A 22671-nucleotide genomic window follows, 5' to 3' on the forward strand; every position below is an offset into this window, starting at 1 on the left:
AAGACCCTCATATTGTTGTTGATGGCTTTTATGTAAACAGACATTTTCAATATGCTGCTGGACTTGAGTTAAATTTCAGGCGTCATATGCCATCAATAGGGAGCAATGCATTTTTTGAAACGTGTCAAAATGCAGGACTGTCATGAACAATCAGCGATAACAATGTACCATTAGCAACTTAGCTCGTTGGCTACCAGGAATATAATATATTTGTAACCCGGTGTAACAAAGCAGGTTGAAATATAGACGAATAAAGTTTAAACAATTCAAATATTGACTTTTATTACCTAGTTTTTATATATGTATTTACTTATTTATTTTTTCACTTAGTTTCACGGATGAAAATAATTCAAATCAGACTTTAAAAACGGATCACAAGGAGAAAAAACAACAAAAACAAGCTCACTTGACCCTCAGGGCTTCCGTAGTGCAGCTAACCAGCAGTACTAACATTGACCAGGAGTTTTACAGTGTAGTTCACGCACCTGAGGGGAAGTCCGTGAAGCAGGTGAGCAGGTGAGCTAAGTGGTTGCCTCTCATGACAGGTGAGCTTCAAAAACTGGAGGTAAACAGTAGTCAGATAATAGTTCAACCGTTTACCTGCCGGAGCCACGAGACCAGCGGTAGACCACCGGAAGTGCCAGTTGCATCTTAATGAGATGCGCTACATGACGCGGTAAGCTAGCTTCATCTGCTAGTGTTGTTGTTGTGTTAGCAGCTGAGTTAGCTCGACTCTAGCCACTTTAATATTATCACTGTGGTTTGGGAAGCTGTTAAATGGATCTGTATTAAATGTTTGAAGTGTAAATTTAACCGTAACATTCACCATGTTACTAAAATGGGGAAAAAACGTGAATATCTTCTCATGTGGAGTCCTCCTTATGTTGCTAGAGATAATTAAATGATGTCAGACAATATTTTCATAACAAAAAGTAAATTAATTCAGTTTACTGTTACTTGTGTTTACTTATCTGGTGCAACAGTTTCTGTTGGTAGTACAGTAAGGCTAATGTAAATTGTGATATGTGTTTGACTCTGTCCTCACATATTGATTAAATATGAAACAGTTTAATCCTAAATGTGTTAAATATTAGCTTTGTGCCAATACTGTATGTGCTAAGCGCAGCGACTCCTACGTTTCATGTCATGCACCCCTTTGCTCTGATGTCCCGATGTCAAATAATAAACAACCTGATAGTAAACAGCGACGGGGCAGTGTCGATCATGCAGAGGCGGTTGTCAAGATATTGCTGTCATAGTGAGAAGACGCACGCTTCATCTCAATGCTTTTCATCCTGAACGGGCTCTTACATGTTTTTATGATGTGGTACAGGTCCGGTTTTTCATTGAGCGAGAAGATCCAGTGCAGAAGATCCGACAATACCAGTAGAAGGTGAGCCTCCCAGCTTGATCTCCAGGAGCCAGGATCTACACTGCCACTGAAAGAGCTTGATGAACTATCTTCTTCGTGGTAGGATCCTGCCAATCATCTGACGTGGCCCCAACTCGAATACACATAAAGAGTGTAATCTGACTCCGATAGATCAAACTCAGAAGAAGTTGACCAATTTCCTCTCATCAGACGCCGACTTGCTTGAACTACACTACAAACACTGATGTAAGGTGATCACTAATAACTGCTTTTGTTCATCAAAATAACCTTTTTTTATCGGCTTTGAAAAACTTAAGTTGCCTTGTACAGAAAAATAGATGGTGGTTGACAAAAAGAAAACCCTCGCATGACTCATTTTTGGAAACAGTCGTGCTTTTAGAGGGCAGAGACCTAGTTGCCCCGGTGACTCTGTGTATTACCACTGCATGACTCTCTGCCTGTTTTTACTGGGACACACTCCTTTGACCTTGAACACGTATAAAGCCAAATTCTGCCCGAGTTATTTTTCACTTACTACAGCGCATGAGTCATTTGTTGAAAACGTACCCTCCTTTTAACATTTGACCGAGGCTGCCCTGCAGTCGCTTCTTCAGCCCCACAGTAAAAGGCCTTATATCTTCTGCTTTACCAGAACACCCTCCGTGCCCTCTGTAAGACATCAGTACGAACCGACGCCGGTCCCTGAGCTTTGAAGTGTGTTTCAAAGATACTTCAAAGGCAGACGGAGTAGAGATACATGCTGTCATACCCCATTTAGTTACAGAGCATTTCATAAATTTAGGCCATCATTTTATTGTTGTCATGTATATATAGTAACAGTAATTATCGCTTAACTATTAATAGCATGTTGAGTTTTAGGGGTTGACAATATTCACTTATCGGTTGTTACACAGACGTCAGGACGCTAATTTGACATTCTGAGAACATGCTACTTCTGTATATTTACCACAAATCACTCTCTTTTCATTAAATGTTCCCACTCAGGATGTCTAACGCCCCTCAGCGTCTGCAGCCATCGCCGGCAACCTGTCACTCACCTGTCAGCTATGTCAACACTCACTTCACACAGGCTCGGGCGCGCGTACACTCGAAATGTAATTAACTCTTCAGCTTTAGAATCCGTTGACAGGCAATTATGGTGTTTAAACATATATGCGCACACACTCCAGAGCAGACCATGTATCTTAGATAACCGTGTGTTTAATGGACCGCGAGGAAGTCAGATGCTGTGTTTGTTTGCTGTGAAAGTGAGTCATCAATTATGGATGTTGAAGTTATATGTGAGTTTATAGAAGTTGCCGAGATGTACGCTGCTGACGTGAAGGTGCAGGCCTCAAGACGTCACGGTAAAAAAACACAGAAGTGTTCTTTGTACTCGACTTTATTGATTGCAACGTAGGCTATCGACAGCGTGTAATGTGAAAGGGGCCGTTCAAAGGGATGAAAGAAAATCACCTGAATCGACCTCCCTTGACTTTGTTGTGTGTTTCAGCTCATTGTTTGGCTGATTACAGTTCTCATTGTCATAATTTCAGTGCACAAGCTGTTAAAACCTTCGTTACACTTCCTGCTCAGCACCTAAATGGCATAGAGACGCATTCAGTGACTAGCTGGTGAATATAGTGGAACAATCGGCAGCTAAAGAGTTCTTCAGTTGGAGGAGACAGAACACAGAGCTGTAAAAAAAAAAAACAGTTATTTTATTTCAGGATATTGCAGGTTTTTTTTTTTTTTTTTGTAAAGTCCTGCACATAAGAACTTCAGATCATTAGTTTTTGTTGACAAGTGTAACTTTTTAGAGCAGTGATACTTGTACCACAGAAGATGCATCTGATTCTGGGGTAGGAAAATATGGAAAGCTCAACTGGCTTGTTAACTCAGCTATGAAGTAGAAAATATGTAGTTTTTGAGCTCATTTGGCAGGGCAATGGAGTGTATGGAGTATATAACAGATAAAAAAAACTCTGGTTTGAAGGATTTAACCACCTAAGCAAATTCATACAGTCTCACTGTAATCCTGCTGATACTAGAGTCAATACCTGCATGGCAAATGAGATTAAATCAGCTTTACCATGTGTGATATTAATCTGAGATACAAATTGTTTTTTTTCTATGATCTGTGACATTGTTCAAGGGATGAGAAATAATAATAATCTCCAAGTGGCAGATGTGAACATCATGAATACACCCTTGAAATTTGATTGGACACAGACTGAAAGGGATGTTATGGTTATTTTTTCACCAGATATTGAGAAAATATATTTGTCCTAGTTACTGAGATCATCATCACGCAAGGACAGTGATTAGTTAAAAAAACGTATTTGACACAGTTTCCTTTCCTGAAAGCTTCCTTCCACTTAAAGGAGCAATATGTAAGAATTGGCAACCTGTCGAATTCATCCTCCAAACAAATAGGAGGCAGCATATCATCAGAATAACCGCTAACAGTTGCTAACTGTAGCTGCCGTTAGCTAGTAAGGTCAGTTAGTCATGCAGCTAGTGTTTGTATTAACTGATTATTCCCGAACAGGAAGCTCAGGGAGTGTTGATGTTTATCTGTCAATCACACCCTAATGTACAAAGTGGGTTGGGGCTACTGACTTATTAAGGGGGCAGCTTATCACCAGAGTAACCGTTAAAAGCTGCTAACTGTTGCTGCCATTAGCTGGCTAGCTCAGTTAGCTGTGCAGCTCGCGGTTCAGACTGGGAGCTCGGAGGATAGGGGCGTGTCAGCGGTTGCACTGCTTGCACAGGAGCTTTGGAGTGGCATGTGCCACGGCTCACTGGTTAGCATGCTAACCTAAGTAGATCTCTGCAATATAATACATAGACGTCATAACAAAAGTGTTGTTTCTTCATTTTCTGTTGATAATTTTAGTCTATAGACAGCATAAGAAAATGACTGTGGTCACAGGAGCTGTGTGGGTTCGTAAAACTTTTATGTTGACTTCTGTGTGGAATGGAAATCCGGAAAATTTAAATAAACTGAACAAAACTCTGGAAGAAAATACATGAACTTTACATCTCGGATATCAACTACGTCCCTGCGCTGTACTTTGATCTAACTTAAACGAAGGCCACCCTCAACAAAACGGCCTCTAATTATTTTGTCTTTGAATCTGCGATGAGAATGCCCACGGGACTCTGGTGGAGGTCTGAAAGAGCTGCAGCTGAAACCCATTTTCTCATTTCCCTGTGCACTGTCAGCTCGCCCTCCCCAAACACCAGCAATGAGAATCAAGAGAATTGGTTGCTAGATTAAATCATGCATTTAAGGCTTGGCAACACAGGAAGGCCTTGAGTCAATGTGTTATTCCATCCCTCCTAAGAGTTTATCTGCTTTTGTTCCAAGTGGCCCCCACCTATTGAAAAGTCTAATCTGCTTTCTTCACTGTGTAAATGAAAGTTTAAAAAAAAAAAAAAAAGAAGACCTGGCACAGTCTCTCATCAACACTTCCCTGTGAGAGAAAACACCATGGCAGTCTGCCATCGCTCTGCTGAATCATTATATTCATTGCCATAACCAGAGTGGAAGTGCACGGCGAGGACAGCAGACAGAAATATCTCGCCCTCTTTTTCTCCAGAGGCCGACTCCAGTCCTGTGATTCTGACCCCTCAGATTCGTGGCTCACCTTGACATTTCCCACTAATGACACTGACCGAGGGCTTCAGATTTTTCATGGCTTTGTGCGAGTGCGTGCCACTTCTGTGATTGAACTAATAAAGAATTCTTGGATGTAATTGTGCCAGTCAGCTGAGGATTGCTGTCCAAGAACTCTGGGTGCAGAGTGACTTTATGTTTCCACTGCTTAAAGTGCCATAAAAGACCCTTTAATCTTCCCTTATTTCTATTTCTTGAGCCGTCTGCATTTTTTTTTTTTGCTAAATATTTCTCCCTCAATCATCACGTTTCTATATGTAGTAGTTTTGGTGGAGTCTGTAAGGAATTCACGCATAATGATGCATGCATGTACGATGTCCTTGTTTTTTAACTAGCAGCTGTTGGTGAGTAGAAACCACAAGAAGCACAGCGTAGCACTTCCCGCTATTGGTCACTAAACATCATCAGCAAAACAAGATCATTTTCATCTCCTCATTTCCTGCACTTTTGGTCAGCAGATTGAATTTTTGCAAGGAAGGAGTCACGGTGAAATGTTAGATGTGACATTTGTCTGCAGTTTAAAACACCAGCTCCTTTACAATGCCATGCTGTTGTGTGGATGCAATCTTGAGCCCTGTTCAGACCTCAACAAGACGAGTTGAAACTTGCAACTGCTTGGATAACACTCACACACAAGTTCATAGTAAGTAGGTGGTAATTACCAGGTAATATATTTGAAATGTCCTTCCACTTACCACAATAATTACCTTAAGGTTTACTGAATGTGACCTCAACATGATTTAATAATAATATTCCGCTATTTTCCATTTGGTAGTTGATAGACAACAGACAATTTCTTTAACCCTTACCTTCTCTTGATCATGCCACTGTCGTCTGTCCAACTACCCTTAAGCAGGCCACTGAATTGAAGTGAATTTTGCAGCAACCATGTACGTGTGTGACAGAGAAAGCGAGAGAAAGTTGATTGTTAAATTGGTGAGAATATAAATGGTTAAAAAAAAATGTACTTGAGAGTTGAATTTGGGCAGAAAGTGGGAAATGAAGCTGCAACAACTCACTTCAATTTAGTGGTCTGCTGAGGCGAAGTTAGACAGAGACTAGTTGGAAGGGTCCTGGCAATGTGTTAGGGAAATTACCAGCTATTTATCAAGTGCCTGTTGGAAAATGGCAGAATATTATTGTTATTAAATTATAATGGGGTATTTTCAGTGTGGTATTTTGGGAGTAATTTCAAAGAAATGTCAAATATGTTGCTTGGAAACCCACTGACCGTGTGTATCCAACCAGGCTTTATTATACAATCTGATTTATCATTGTTATGTATGGTGTGTTGTTTTTTTATGTTCTTGTTTTTATCTTGCTGATACCATTTTGTGTTGTTGCAGTGCGTGCTGCTTTTATTTTTCACCTGTAAAGCGCTTTATAACCTTTATAATGTTTTGAAAAGTGCTAGACAAATTAAGTGTATTAATATCATTATTATCATTAGTAGTCGTAGTAGTAGTAGTAGTAGTAGTAGTAGTAGTAGTAGTACAACTGAAACTGTTCAGAAAAGGTGAATAGGCTTCTGAAAACCTAAATGAGATGGTGTATCTTCTCCTTAGCAACAACGATCCGTACTTCCATTCTAGGTTTTATTTTTCAGCTGGATATAATTTGTAGGGTCTTAAAATATGAATGAGCATAGTAATAGTGAGTTATGTGCTGCAGTTGCTTTTCTGGTAATGATGAATCGGCAGAAACAAAGTGTGTGCGTGGTGAGCGAGAGTGAGCGAACAAGAGCAGTACAGAGCGACGGCGGATGCAAGTGGAGCAGAGGGAAAGGTTAGCAGTGAAGTGATCGGTTTAGCAGTAAATTAAAAATTTAAATCAATTGAAGAAATATGTCTCTTTAGGTTCAATAATTCTCTTGTAACAATGCTGTGCTTAGGCTTCGGTCAGGCTTCGACACTAAAACACGTTTTGGCTTGAAATGCCTGTTTCAGTCGCCACAAACACGACCGGCGATGTCCCGAGGTCTGGTTAAAAACACCCGGTTTGTCACTGCAAACACAGCTGCAGATGGCTCGACTTTACTGTAAAAAATATCCAGTTTTATGTCGCCACAGACACAGTTGGAAATCGTCCCGAGGTCTCCTTGAAAACATCCAGTGGTTTCACGTTCAGGAATGTTGAAACGCAGGCTCAAACTGTGGTCAGTGGCGTGGCAGACTTGTCGCCTCCAACTGCACCGCCCAACATGACGGTCAGGTAACATTTTACAGAATTGTTAGTTCAGTGTGGATCCTTTGATACGCATAAGTTTGCACAAGTCTGTGTTTTGCCGGAACTTCAACTGCCAACATTTTAATCTTGGCAACTGGGCTGGCTTTACCTTGATACACTTGTACTGTAAAGCACAGTAGCAGTGAGAGTTGTGCTCCACGGAGAGCGGTGAGTGTTTTCTCATTTGCACTCTCTCCCGGGGTTATTCTACATAGAGAGCATGAAGCCTGTATATGTGTCGTCTGAACAGCAGGAGATAACTGCTGTGCTTTCTTGGTTTTCAAGCCTCTGAAGCCTACCTTTTTGATTTTCCTCTGCTCTCAGCTTTGCACTGATACCATCTGGCAGAAACGGAGAGCTAGTGAGCCTGGGTGAAGAGGAGGGGAGGGGAATCATGGGGTACTCCACTGTCTGATTAATCATGCTAATGAGTGATGAGGGGTTAGAGGTCCATTAACCTGTTCGGAAATGCCACTGACTGCCAAACTTCTGAGGGCACGGGCCCAGCGGAGCACCAGCCACAGATGATGGGGGGGAAAGTTAAAAAACCACACAGGGGCAAACTCTGGAGCGAAACACCTGCGCTGATGATGAGAGTTGACAAAATATGGACTCGCTCTCCTCCTCTGCACACAAACACACTCTCAGCCCTCCCAAGACTGTTAGGGAATCGCCTCAAAGAGGTCAGCTGTGTCTACAATACAGGGAAACAAGGACAATTCCATGCATGACAAACATGTGGGCCAACAGCCCCGAAATAGCAGCTGAGGTGGTCGGTGTTTCTATTTAAATCATAATGAGCTGTGGGATTACAGAGGCAGCACATTATGATAGTGCAGCCCAGTCACCAGAATAAATGTTGGCAGTGTACATTTCTGCAAACCACGGATATTTTTAAACCCTTAACATTTCTTTGAGTTGAAACTTTATTTTTCTTTAGGTTCAGTTTGTATTTTCAGGTTGTGATAGAGCTTCTGGTGTAGTTAGGTCTACACTGAAAAAGCACTCAGTGAGGGTTAGGAAAAGATCATGTTTGGGCTTACCTGGTTACCATAAACATGGCTGGAAAATGTCCCCACATCTTGTTGAAACACCATCTCAGTTATGGTTACGCTATGTGTAATATGAATGTGAAATGACACGTATTGTCCAAATGTTGATGTGGTATATGTGGCACCATACAAAGTTGGACGTATATTTGCAGAAACCTTTGTTTCAGCTTTTATTTTTATTCTGAGCTGGATAATGGTTTCTTGTTTTACTCTTGTAAGAGGCATTGATTTCTCTGCTGTAGTCAAAGGGCACCGAGCTAAATAAAACCAATATTTGCAACATTCAGGCATAAATACTTCTAATACATCTCAGAAAATGAAACAAAATACAACATTTTTTCCTTTGTTTTTTGAAAGTAATAACTTTATATGGCACCTTTTCAACGCAAGCTAGAAAAACAAGAGAAAATACCAAAGAACTGATAAATAAAAGTCACATTGATACAGTAGTTATGACAGGTGGGGTATAAATGACTAAAACACAATGAAAACAAAGTAAAAACAGAAGAATAACCAATTAAAAAGGATGCAGTTCAGAGATTTAAAAGAGGAAACAAAGCTAGCCTGCCTGATCTCCTCCAGCAGGTCGTTCCAGAGTCGTATGGCCCTGTCTCCAAAGACTCTGACACCTCTGGTTTTAGCCTTGACGTCTAGGAAATACTAAGAGACCTTTGCCAGAGCACCTCAGGCTGCATCCGACCTGCATCAGATGTTGCTGTTGGGGAGATTTGGTTTATGAAAAGCAGCAAATGTGCTGCTTGCTTGATGTTGATGATGTTCTCATTCAAGCTTAATGAGAATGAATGTGTCAGAAAGCGCTAAAAAGCTATGGCTTCACCGTTGTAAAATCTCTGTGTGAGGGAAATGTCAGCGACAAATTCACGGAGAAACTACTTTCTTCTCATATTTTGATTCTCTGGAATAAGTGAGCCCAGCTGCTTTTGTGACCACAGCCTGAAAAGAACGCATAATCCTCGTTCTTTATTTCCTTCCACAACACAAAACCGGCACTGTAGACCGTACAGCGAGAGAGTTTGACTTCAGATGGCCATGGATGCCTTTCATGGGGATATGTGATTGAGTCAGTGTGTAGAGAAAGAAAACTTGGAAATGTAAAAGAGGAATGGCAGAAGGTAGCTAATGCAACTCTAAATCGGATATCTCTCGAGTCACTTAATGTGGATTTAACATAAAAAAAAATATCTCTGCCTTCAAACACAATGCGAGCGGTGTGCTTAAAATATGAGAAGGTTCAGTATTTGTGAACAGTCCTCTCCCCCCTGTTTAAAGCAACAAAACTTTTATCAGTGACAACAAGTTTTTCTAGTTGGTATCGGATCATCAAGAGACTCTGCCCTTGGCTCTGTCGTGTCCACCTTTGGGAGAATTGATTTGTTTGTGTTCCCAGATCCAAACTTAAGAGAGGAAAGTACTGTAAACTGCACCAGCCTCACCCACAGTCTGCGGGGACACAAATTCTGATATTCAAGCCAGTCTCTCCCTCTGTCTGTCTCTTCACTCGGCTACAGTCTGTGTGTGGGTGCGGCAGCATGCGCAGGAAACAGACTCCGCAGATGATGGATCTTTCAGGAGGGATGAGCAGTTTTGAAATACACCATTGATGCTCAGTATGAGCGCTTACTGAGCGTGAAACAGCCACTGCTGTCTTGTCAACTGTAGTTCCAGTAGCCTACTTTGCATTTATCCAGCTCTCAAATATACATACAGTATGAACTGACTATTATTCAGCTGGCTGGATGTATTATATGTATGCTGATCTACATTACAGACGCACTTTGTTGACTGTAAAGACATTTTAAGACAATCAAAATGAGGATTTTTATGGTATCTTTGGCATTAACCTTGTTGGACATTTTAACTGAGTATACAGACTAAAGGCAAACTAAATTAAAGAGGAGGTTTGATAGCATTCAAAGAAAATCAAAGAAGAGATGGCACAAGTTTCGGTGAACAAATGTTTCAACTACAGAATAAATCTGTGCTTATCCCAGAGCTGTAGCACTGAGGGATAAGCATTATTCATTAGTAACAGACAAAAGGAAAAAGGGAGAGGTGTCTGGAGGAAAATGACTGAAAGAAATGGTGTTTTAGCCTCAGGTAAAAAAGCTTTGATATGTCTGTACAATTGTGTCCATATTGGATGATTTGTTGTGAATCTTCACGAATGGAGTTCACAACATCTCATCTGCTGTGTGGGCGACGGAGGTCAGTTGACCGGACATAGCCTCCACTTGTCAAACAAACCAGTTAGTCTTCATCCTTTAAGTCTTTCAAGTCAGAAAAATGGTAAGATGCTTAGTTGCATAAAAATTAACACACCGTGGATAACCATAGCTTTTCGACACCTTATTTGTAAAAAATACAGCAAGGCGAAAATTTACTTCATGTTCAGTCTGAATCAGAGTGCAGCTCGGGCTTCATTCTACTGTCCAAACCCAAGAGAGAGTAGCAACCATGCCCGACCCAAACTGGACGGGCGTTGAGTTTTTACGTCCAAATCCAACTCGAGCCTGATGCAGTTAAAGGTGCCCTATGTAGTTTTGGAAAAGAAATTCAAACACAGAAAGTTAATGTGTACAATATTAAAAAGTTAATAAAACAAACTCAGAAATAGTAGTTAAAATACAAGCCTTCGTCGAGGGGTTATAAGGTCCGGAGAACACCCTTTGAAGCTAGAATGGTGGCTACTGATAAGTGTCCTGCAAATTCAGTAAAACAGCATGAAATTGTGTCTTCCTCTTGCTTTCAGTTTGCTTATTCGGTTAATTCAATCAGGAAAGTCAACCGGTGAAGAATTTTCTCTTGCATCTTTCTATTCTTCCCCAAAAACTACCTAGCGTATCTTTTAACGCAATCTGAAGCAAGTTACAAACCCCCCAGCCTTAGCAAGACTTATAGCCCCAACACAAACAGAAGGTTATCACTTAATATAGCTTATCACTTATTTTGCACTAGACTTATTTTTTTTTTTACACTATATTTAAACTAAAGGAACTTGAAAGCACCATGTCAGCTGAGGTTACAGTACCTGACCCGATGATGATACGTCTAGGATCATTTTTGGTAAGGTTGCTGCAATGGATACAGGTTGTCCTATCAGAAGATATAGGAGCCAAACTATTAGTAGACCATAGAAATATCATCTAAAATGGAAGCAGCCTTGATTTTTAAGGTATTCTCACTCTTTGTATTGAGTCTTACGGGCTAATAGTCCTGATCCAGATGGCTTGCTTCACCAGACACATCCTGTTGCAGCAGTGGACTCATTTAGATGATAACCCCAATAACTCGTGTCATAATTTTTAGTAACTATTATTGTGTGGGGTTGCAGCTAAAGTCGGGGTTAATGGCCAAGTTATTATTTATTCATCCCTGTGGGGAAATTTGTCCTCCTGCATTTAACCCATCCAAACTATTTAAGAGCCATGTGCAGGCACAGTGCAGCACCGGGGGACCAACTCTGCTTCTGAAGTAAGTGCTTTGGTCAAGGGCAACTTTAATAGTATTTCTAATACCTACAACAGCATGCATGTGTTATGATTTTAAAAGGAAGCAGAAGAGAGAGCATTCAAACTCGACACAGAAAGCACAGGGCTCAGGCTTGAAAGCACAGCCTTGTTCGACAATCAGATTTAGAATGAGATTCAGATTTTGTTCAGTTCACTCCAGTACAGCTGAACCTAATTTCGTGAATACCCAGATTTGAGCGTGCTTTGGCTGGTATCTGTGTTGAATGTGCTTTGCTTTTGTAAATGCAGAGTTTTCCCATAGCTGGGCAAGTGAGATTCTATCACGAGGCTCTGTAAGCAGACTCTCCCCTTCAGTTCTTTTGATAGGAAACAAAACATCTCACAACACAAACAGTCTTTATATCGGTGCAGATGAAGAGAGGCTTTCCAGTGACTCATTTGTACACACTACTATGAATAGACTACCCTGCACGTGAACCTGCTGCAGCACTGATCTGTTTCTGGATCTAAGAAAAGCCTCACAGTGCAAAAAAATATATTAATTAAAGGGCACAAAGAATCTTCCCCAGGTCAATATTACTGTGTGGACTAATCACTTAGTCCAGCAGAACAAGCTGTTTAGAAATACCTAGGCTCTATTAAGCAGAGTTTTTATCTTTCCACTGCAGATCTGAGGAGTCCCAGATTACTGTTTCTGCTTCTCTCTAAACACTGACCTCCCTGGAGGCTGTGCAGGATACTTTAATCTCACATTTATTAACATGTTTTCCCCTCTTTAAAATGTAAAATGTGTATTTGTTTGTTCCATATTCCAAAACAAACCACATATTATAATCAGATCCTTTATTTATTTTACCTATATAGGTATCATGTGGAGTATTTATCAACCCAATCGCTAGAATAAATGTTAGCTAAGTATGTTTCTGCACAACTAAAGAAAGATTCAACTAAACGTTTTTTTGTGTTGCAACTTTACGTTTTTTAGGTTGAGTTTTCTATATCCTGGTTAGGTTTACGCACAAAAAACACTTGGTTAGGGTTAGGAAAACATGATGGTTTCAGTTAAAATACCTGTTTTGGATGCCACAATCACGGATGGAGATGGTCCAACTTCCCGTAAAATAAAGTTTGTTTTTGTTGCCACAAAAACGACTCGAAATATTCCCAGGTGTCCTTTAAAAACACCCAGATTTGGTTAACACAGACATGACTGGCAATGTCTGCAGGTCTCCCTAAAAAACACCTGTTTTTGACTCCACAAAAACAACTGGAAATATCCCCAGGTGTCCTTAAAAATATCCAGTGATGTCCCCTCCTCCTCCTGACGTAAAAGATGGCTATAATGTGAACGTGATATGTCACGTTTGTTACAAATGTCAACCTTGGACATATCTGTGGTTTGCAGGGATGTTAACTGCTGGCATTATATCTGGGCGACTGGGCTGGGTCAACAAAGCACAAAGTAAACACAACATACCACATACTGTGAGTGCTTAAAGGCAACCCAGCTGCACCAACATCAGAGAAACCTGTCACTTACCCAACATGGTCAATATTTCACTCAGTGCACTGTGGTTCTGGTCCAGCCCTGATAGGATGCAGGCCAGAAAATCTGGGCTCGGACAAAGGGGGCTGAAGACTGGATGTGTTATTTATCTCTCTAACCGTAAAACATGGAGGCAGACTGAGGGGGAAGGGATGAAGGAGGATGGGAGTAGTCATGTTAGGATGAGGCCCATATCTCCATAGGAGTGATTGATGGGGATGAGGAATTGCTCCTGTCATGGTGCAATTACACCAGTCGGACAGGATGTGTTTGAAGGACAGAGCAGGAGAGCACGGACTAGGAGGATGAAGTGATTCATGCTGAAGGAAAGCGCAGCAAAACAAATGATGTTACGGTCTTGACCTTGTAACGGTGACGAGATATCATCTCTCTTGTTAATTTTAAATGATGCCCTGCCTGGGAGCCTTTTTTTTTATCCTGCAGATTTGTCCATTAAAACTCAAGCAGACAGTCACGGCCACATGTGTCACCACTGGGAGGGGTTAAGACTCTTAGTTTAGCTCCTTTTGCTGCTGTTTATTTTTCCTTGACAAGTCATCAGCTGGTGTGTAGCTGTGATTTAGCCTGCAGGAAGTGTAAATCTGATATCTATGCATTATGCTGCATTCACATGGATTCAGGCAGATGGTGGACATCATAGTGGACTTCCAAAGTTAGAATATTTTAACTTTTCTAACGTTTCCTGTCTTTCCATTCTGTCGGACTGTTTGTTTTTTCCCTGTTTGTTCAGCTCAGGTCTGTACTACGAAGCGAGATTAGTAAAGTTAGCGAAGTACCACTCTTGACCTGGCTAGCTCACTATTATGGACTATCATTGGCTAAAAATCGCCTAAACAGTGTTGCTATTGTTGCAATATTTGTTCATATCCTAAATCAGAAGAGTCAAATGAAGCACCAAACAACCTTTTCATGGTAAGGCACACGATTCTGAAGATAGCCTGAGTAAACAAACTGAGGTTAAGGTTTGTTGAGCCAGCTCACCAAGGAAAGCCTGACTATGTTAAACCAAGGCGCTGTCTGTATGTCGTCTGCTATTTGCTATTATTTCGCTAACTCATGTAACATTAGCTCCAAAAAATTCAGCTGCCTCTTTCTCTTAAATCACTGAACTGAGGGTAATTTCAGCAGGGCAGCCATGCTAGCAGCTATTTTGGCTGCAGGTACAGCTCTGCTTTAAGTTAAATGCTAATAGCTGCATGCTAACAAACATGCAGTTTGAGATGTTCACCATCTTAGTTTCAAGTGTCAACATGCTAATGTTTGCTAATTAGAATTTAACACGAAGCACAGCTGAGGTGAATGACAATGTCATTAGTTTAATGGTTTCATATCACCTAATGACAGATGAAAAGTTCACCAAACTATTACAATTCATCCTTTGGAAAACATAAATGTCAGGACCAAATGTCAAAGAAAATCCTCCCAATAGCCTCCCTGTCCTGACATTTCACTGAAACCATTAAACTTAAGCTTTTTGTAGCGCTTGAGCGAGAATCAGGGGGTCACAAAAATCATTAGTATTCATCCTCTGGGGACCATGAATATCAGCGTTTCAGGCTAAAAGTTCACAGCAATTCATCCAATAATTGTTGAGATATCTCAGTCTGGATCAAAGTGACAGGCTGACGAACTGATAGTGCTACCATTTCCGTAAACCCACTGTAGGCTGAACCTTCATATACAGCATAAATCACAAAAAACAATCTTCTTTTAATTTTAGCAAATGTAGCTTTAATGACATTTAATGTAAAAGCTTTCATAATGTGATTAGTCCATATCAAGTCATGTTTTATATATTAGTTGGCAACTGGGAGTCACAGCCAGGCGTTTCTAACTTTCCTAATCTTTTATAAACTCACTGTTGATCTCATCAGCGGAGGCCAAAGGGACAGCTGACCCCGCTTGAAGAGTCCACTCAGCAGTTCTGCATGAATTGCAAGCGAGTTGCAAGTGACCTCGAGAAGAGTTCAGTTCCCCTTTGTGGGGAATTGGTGTTGGATTTACTATACGCTGCCTCTCTTTCAATTTTGCTCAATACCTGTCATTTCTTTCGCTCTCTCTCGGTCTTTCTTTCTTCCTTCCATCTTCATTTTTCTTCCATGTGACACACAGCCCCATACAGCATTACTGCCTCCATCCCGTAAGTCTCAAAGGTTTTGCCGAAATAAGAAGCAGGATCAGCATGTCTGTGCTGCCGCCGCATCTCAGCCGGAGTCAGTCTAGTCGACTTATCTTTGTCAGTGGAAACATGACAAATGAAAAATAGATGGCTATTGATTTGAATAGAGATTCACACCCCTAGTTCAATTAGCTTTGAAAGCGTTGAGATATTTCACAGCACATTAACATCTGTCACGAGTGTCACATCAGTGACATTGTGGAGGATTATCTAAATCGGCTGACACACGAGGGAAACATCTGATCAAGCATTGGATTTATTCTATAAGAGATCTATGGCCTTCTTTAGAGGAAACATCAGTAGCGCAACATCAGCGGCATATCACAACATCATCAGACACAAAGAGATGTGATGTGCCGCCTGATATGCAAAGCTGTAATCAAATTTAGAAAATCGGGATAAGAGATGCTGAATCACTTTGTCTTATCTTGAGTGGCACAACCTTCAGTGACCTCTTATCTGAGAGCGCTCTTTAAATGTGCATTATTTAAACTGCTAAGACAGACAAGACAGTGCGCTTTCAGAAAGCACCGGAGACCACAAGCTTTAGGACGGATGTAACTGAAGTTTATCATCTCTTTTGTAGTTAAAATGTCGGTTTTGCACAGTTCTTATCTGGAATCTGTTGGCATTATTGAGTTCTTCAGTATTGACATCTGATTGAAGAAAAGGGTATTTAAACACAGAGATGTTTCAAAATACGAACATCAGTTGAAGTTATCCTTGCACTAGGCTTCAGTACTGTCTGGTCCTTGGAAATCAAAATATTATTTCTGAGATAAAGAAACTGGCTTTTAAATAATACTCTCCACAACAGTTACAAAATTACAATTGCACTGACTTGAGGTCACGCCAGTTAAACTGTTTATGTGCTTGCTTGTATGGTTATGTATTATGTTTGCATTATATATACATGTATTGTATACAGTATGTACTGTACTTTCTTCAGGGCAACCTTGAAAACGAGAGCTTGCTCTGAATGGCCCTTCACTGTTTAAATAATGGTTTGAATGAAGGAATGCACTGAAATTGAAATTGATGATGTTGTTTATGAGCACAACAGGTTATGCACTTAAATCAACCTCTAAACAAGAGATTGTCGGGAGGGTAATTCACAATTCACACTTCTCAATTTTTCCGCCTTTTACAGAAATGTTCAAGGTTCAAGGTTCAAAGATTTGTTCAGAAATGTTCAGTTTTGTAGTACTTTTTATTCAATATTTAGTATTTCTGTCAGGCTGTCCTCATCAGAAAAACGACCTTATAGTCGACTGTGATAGCAGGTTATAATGATCCACATTTATTAAGTGTCCGTATAGGAAAGGGACAGATTGTTGGGTCAAACAGAGCACAGGAATTTCACTCAGGAGACCGCTGTTGGTGTCCAATGTGAAAGCGAAAGTAAACGATGAATTTTTTTTTATTTACTTCATTAAGTTACGTGCGCAACATAGCTACGTTTGGAACAGATGTTAGTAACGTTGTTATTTTAAGCTAAACCACAATGTTTTCCTAAACCTAACCAAGTAGTTTGCTGGTCCTCTGCAATTGCCATGTTTTTTGGGAATGGTGATATGTATCATTTTGCTAGTCACTGGAAATCAACTTATTCAGTCGTTTATGTATGAGAATGTGTTTTTTCTCATTTTCATCTTGGAATAAAAGTGTCACAGTTTTAGTTGACAAAATGAACCCATATAGAGACTATCGTTATCTATAAGATAGATATTCTATCATACGCTTGAATCATACTAAACCTTATGTATTGTAAATGGAAAAAGTGAATGCGTCATTGAACATCTGTACCTATCATGCAGTACATTAGCGTAAATGCTGTTTGATTTACAGCAAGTCTTCTTGGGTAAATGAGGATTAATTGTAGAAATCTAAAAGTTTAGTTGAATGTTTGACTTCAGTTGAAAGTTTTGTTTTGAACATACGGAGCTTAAAGCAGTCATTTTGGAAATGTCTTTTTCAATATGTTATCTCTGTTTCCTGTAAATCCAAATGAGAACGTTCCTGAATTGTGATTTCAGCCAACCATGGAAGGCGCCAACACGTCTCGCGTACTAATTATTTTAAGACAGCAGTCTGCCGTTGACAGACAGTCATTGCTCTGTCGCGTGGCTCAATAGATTTCGGCATTAATATGCAACACTCTTTTAACTTTCATTATTAACCTCTGGGCAAGACCAGTGTGTGGATGGCACATAACAAAGAAAAGAAACCCCATCACCCATGTTGAGCTTGAGTGAGAAAATTCAATAGTGAGCTTAGGAAATGAAAAGAGCAGTTTGATAAGAGAAATGACTGGGAATGATTTTTTTTTCCTATCCCTCATTGTGAGCTGTCTGTATGAAAGGCCATGAGTGTCTGTCACGAGTGATTCTGTTTTCATAGAGTGGTCTAATCCAAGCTCTCCATGCTGTCAGGTCCAATGCCTCTCATTGTGTTCCTTGCCTATCTGATTATCTACAGCATTACAAGTGGCCAGAACCACATCACCTCATTGTTATGAGTATAATACGTTTTGGCCAGATCGGAGCGTTTCAGAACCATGACTATGAACTACGAGAATGAGTTCACCACAAAGTCCATCGGGGACTGTAATGACATTCATAACCTTTCCTGTGTCCCCTAGAGCAGCTGCTGATGATATATTTCCCTTTGGGTTTCCAGTATTAAAGGGCTGCTGCTAAGTTAGAAACCGTCGGTACGTACACTTTGAGCTATATGACTTTACCCTGACATTCTTCTGAATGCTGTTGAATCAAAAGACACAACATTTGGTTTATGATTTTATGATTAATGTTTATGTTGATTAATTATTTTTAACGAGACCTCTGGACACATCCAGATGTGTTTGTTTTGACCAAAATTGGTATTTTAAGCAAAACATTATCTTTTCCTAACCCTAACCTAGTGGTTTTTGTGCCACAACATAACTTCCACAACACTTCCGAAATGAAAGCTATTTAGCCTAGCTTGCTAACAATAACACTGGTTTCCACTAGACCTTACTTATTTATTTTTACTCAACACCTGCTGAGTCATGGGCAGCACCCACTAGCTTCAGGTAGTGTTTGCTTCACATTATGCTATCACAGTATAATAACATGCTCACAGTAGCTAGGTTTCCATACAAATGTAGCATACATTTTAAATTAATTGCAAATAATGTGTGTTTTCATCCTCTATCATGCGAGTTAGGAGTTGGTTTGTGGAGATAAACAACTGGTGGTGCTGTTTCTCATTGAGAGTGCAAAAGACCATAGGGGATTTTAAAGACAGTAACATGCAGATAGTGGAAGGAAGAGGGGAATGGCGCCCAGTGACAAGCTTATACCAAGAGTCTACATCCAGGGAGTCAGATTATGTATAATAATGCTCTTGAAAGATGAAAAACATGAGGACTTTTTAAGTATTGTAAATGTAAAAAAAAGGGAAGAAAACCCTCACTGTCACTCAAAAACACTATCTCCAAATTTTCATGTCTTCTTTCTCACACACCGGAGTTTGGAGTTGGTCTCGTCGCCATAACAACCTTGTTATTCAGCTTGATCAGCGCTGAGCGCACAATAGGCTCTGCATCAATGGCAGCCAAAACATCACTCTGCAATCAGTCCAATTGCAGTACAAGCCTCTTATCAGGCTGCATGCACTGACAGGGCCTGCAGCGCAATCAGATCCACCTCATAAATGAGCAAACCCAGACGCCGACTGTCAGTTCTAATTTGATTGGGCGAACGGTGAATTAATGGGGGCTCGATGGGAGTTAAGGCTAGTTCGGAACGAGCAACCTCATGCAAAGTGTATTACGAATGATGCCTTTGCCCCTTAAAGGCAGTCATTAGAGCACTTAATCATAAAATACTGCTCCTTGGATACCCAGCAAGTCCTGCTGCGTTAGAGCAAAATTTGCTCCCCAGTGCACTTCATAGCCATAGCATGCATTTTTCACAGTATCAGACCTACTTAAAGGACAATGCCCTTGTTTTTTTGCCACCCCAGGTCATTTGTCATTCTCGCTGTGCCTAATACATGTAATCCTTTCTGCATGCTTTTAAACAATCTCAATTTATAGTATTTATTTGGCACTGATTTTATAATTGAGTGCTTTCACAGGCTTGTCAGTGTGTGAAAAATCATCGCATCTTATTCAAATCACATTTCTCAACATTGGTTCGTATAGTGCAGCCCATAGAGAAGTAGGAGAACAGGTTGGTATGATGCTGCATCTTTTGAAGGAAAGAAAAAGTGATTTCAAATGGCCTTTTTCATCAAAGGACCAAAAATCACTCTGTTGTCCTTTAAGCTTTCAGTGCACAGAGCTCAGATTTTGTGAAGAGCTGCAGCACCTTTGAATTCAAAGAGATGGTGTTGCGTAAACTATTTTCCACCTCGGGGTTGGAAAACATCATCTCTTCTCCCTCAATATGTAAAATATCTCCCAGACACAACAAGCCTAAGTGAAGAGAAGTGATGTTTGGGGAATATGTAGCATTTCACCATAGTTTCCAGAACTTTTGAAACATCTATTTTTCCTACCAATTAACGGCCATCACGGAGGTTTCACTTGCTGTCAGGAAGTGATATAATTGTGTGAATTCACCATTTAACCATTGGATGAGTCTCTAATAAGAATTCAGTTCATATTTTAACATCCCTAAGGATAGAGTTTTCCATCACTTGGAGTGTTTTTACTTCCCTTTTCATTCATATGCACAGTCTTAAGTGACACCTCTTCTATCTTGATAATTGTTGAGTCTTCCTGCCTCCTGTTATGCTCGCTGCTGTGCCTCTATGGTTACATTCAGATTCTCTGAATCATAATTAAACCTTCCTCAGTCCTTCCCTCTTGTGAGAGGAGCACCATGTTTAGCTGCATATTCATCATGCGGTGTATAGTAGCTGATTGATCATATCAAAGCGACTTCCTGTGCGCTCCTCTCCAGAACTTCCTGATTGCTCGTACAGCTCGGAGAGTCATGCAAATGCTGTAGCAGCACAGATGAGTTTGTCTTTGTTGCCTCGCAGCTGCCTCCTCTGCTCTCTGAAGTTTTATTTTTGGTGAAGATGCTGTTTTTGTGGTAGTTTTTTCACATTTTAGCCTGGGGAAATATTACTGTAAAATTGAAATGTCAAAATAACTTTCAGCAAAATGATTCACTTCATTTTGTTTTTTTATTACATTCACATTGATTGTGAAGCTGCTCCAGGCGTTTTTTTTAAAAATAATAATATTGTTGTATTCGTGTATCTATGTGTAAATCATACAGTGGAGCTGTGATGAGAGCATCACATCACTTTCAATATCAAACCACAAAGTTTCTCTGTTCATCCAAATTAAATTCACATGTCAAATATGAATCTCCTCTCAGTCAATGCTGCTGAGGACCTTAGCTACCTGCGCAAATTACTGTTAAAAGAGACCTATTGTGTCAGTGTGTTATATAATAATATAATATAATATAAAGTTTAAAAGCCTCAAGTCAACGCCAACAGAAGCTCCTCACTCCCACAGAAAACACTGCTCCTGAAACGCCTCGTCAGTAGTCCTACCTTTTGGCATCACACTAGATAACCATGTCACACATTTGAATAATTTATGCCTATCGAAGCGAAGCTAACTGGAAGCAGAAAACACGACAGAGCCGACCGGAGACACTGTGAGCGATGCTGGCTCAGGTGTGTGTGAGCTGACTTATCAGAGCACACTGGGTATTCGGGGGGGGGGAGGCGTCCATATGAGAAAACTGATTATTTGAGCATGAAAGCATGTAAACCTTTTCTAGTAGTAGTACCCAAAATAAAAGTCTGAATCTTAAAATGGGTATAAGGTGTCTCCTTTAATATTGCATTTGACATCTCCCAGTAGCTGTAAGTGGCTTGTTTCCAAGGTAACAACAATCTGTCAGGTCATCTTTTATATGATGACAGCTTGAACGCAGGGCCAATGATCTCATAGTAATGGTAGTTTCGCAAATCACAACAGTAATTGTATCTTTTTTCTTGTTGGTTCATCAAATACTATCCAGCCATCTTGTGCTGTGAGTATGTACTTTGGCCTGCATGCCCTCAACGCAGCCTTTTTTTAAAATGTAAAGTTAAATGAAAGTGTCATGTTTGTGTCATGTTCAAATCAGAAATCCTCTTTAATGCAAAATCATGTATTTGTATATGGAAAAAAAACATGCAAGCTGATATATATCAGGGCATCCTGTAATATTAATGCAGCGGTGCTGTTTTTGGGTGAAGCGGGGTGAATGAATCAGCAAGCTTAAGCTTGGCAGGACTCCAAAACGTTGGGATTAATTGCTGCAATGTGGGTGATTCAGCACCTGCAGGTCACTCATCTACAGTTTTAGCACGCACCTGCATTAGGCAAGTATTTGCTATCTGGCCCAAAATAATATTTGAACCTGGTTTTATGTGTGCTACATTAATGAGAAGTGTATGAGTTGGTTTCTGTTCTTTCTGCTAATATCAGCTATTTTTCTACAGAACCCCTAAAGGCCTATAAGGTTATACTTATCTCTTGTGTGCACAGGATAATAACTTGGCTGTAAAAAAAAAAGTCATAGAATCAACTTACCTTTTCTCATAATACAACTTTATACAAGTTTTATTTATTTCAAGTTGATTAAACTTAAACTTTCCAGTTATTTTTAGACCGCTTCAGAACTTAAAGTCACAGAGTTCCTCTAGCTTGATAGGTCGTGTAAATAAACTGTGCAGAGTTCATTAATAAGCTCCTAAAGGAACACGATCAGCCAAAATGTTCTCACTCCCAACTCGTTAACTACAGCAACTTGGTCAGTGGCCTTAAGCTTCAAACTGTGAGGCTCTACCTACCCTCTGGCGTCAGTTCTGCAAGTGAAGGTGCAGTTAGCAATAATAAGTGTTTTAAAGAAAACATATGGGATGAAAAGTTGCTGTGTGTCTTTAACACATTTCAAAGTGGTTGTTTGTTTCACAATAATGAAAACATTTGTAACCAGGGATAGTATTGCTTTCTGTCTTTACCCCCTCACACTGCAACACTTTGAAAAACTTAACTGGGCGTGGTTTTAACCGATGCTGGAGCCACATAGCTGCAAGG

The 22671-nt window shown here is 40.2% G+C and overlaps 1 long non-coding RNA gene across 4 annotated transcripts in view; it reads right to left on the minus strand.

Annotated features, from left to right (window-relative positions):
- The window catches only part of LOC311249472, a 120944-nt gene extending 120371 nt beyond the window's left edge, over window positions 1-573 (minus strand). For all 4 annotated transcript variants that reach the window (XR_014621184.1, XR_014621185.1, XR_014621186.1 and 1 more), the window contains exon 1: window positions 486-573. This is a non-coding gene — a long non-coding RNA (uncharacterized lncRNA). The remainder of the gene's footprint in view (window positions 1-485) is intronic.
- Between the last annotated feature and the right edge of the window lie 22098 nt (window positions 574-22671).

This window comes from Pagrus pagrus, assembly GCF_965226575.1.
Source record: "Pagrus pagrus genome assembly, chromosome: 20".
Classification (NCBI taxonomy): Eukaryota; Metazoa; Chordata; class Actinopteri; order Spariformes; family Sparidae; genus Pagrus; species Pagrus pagrus.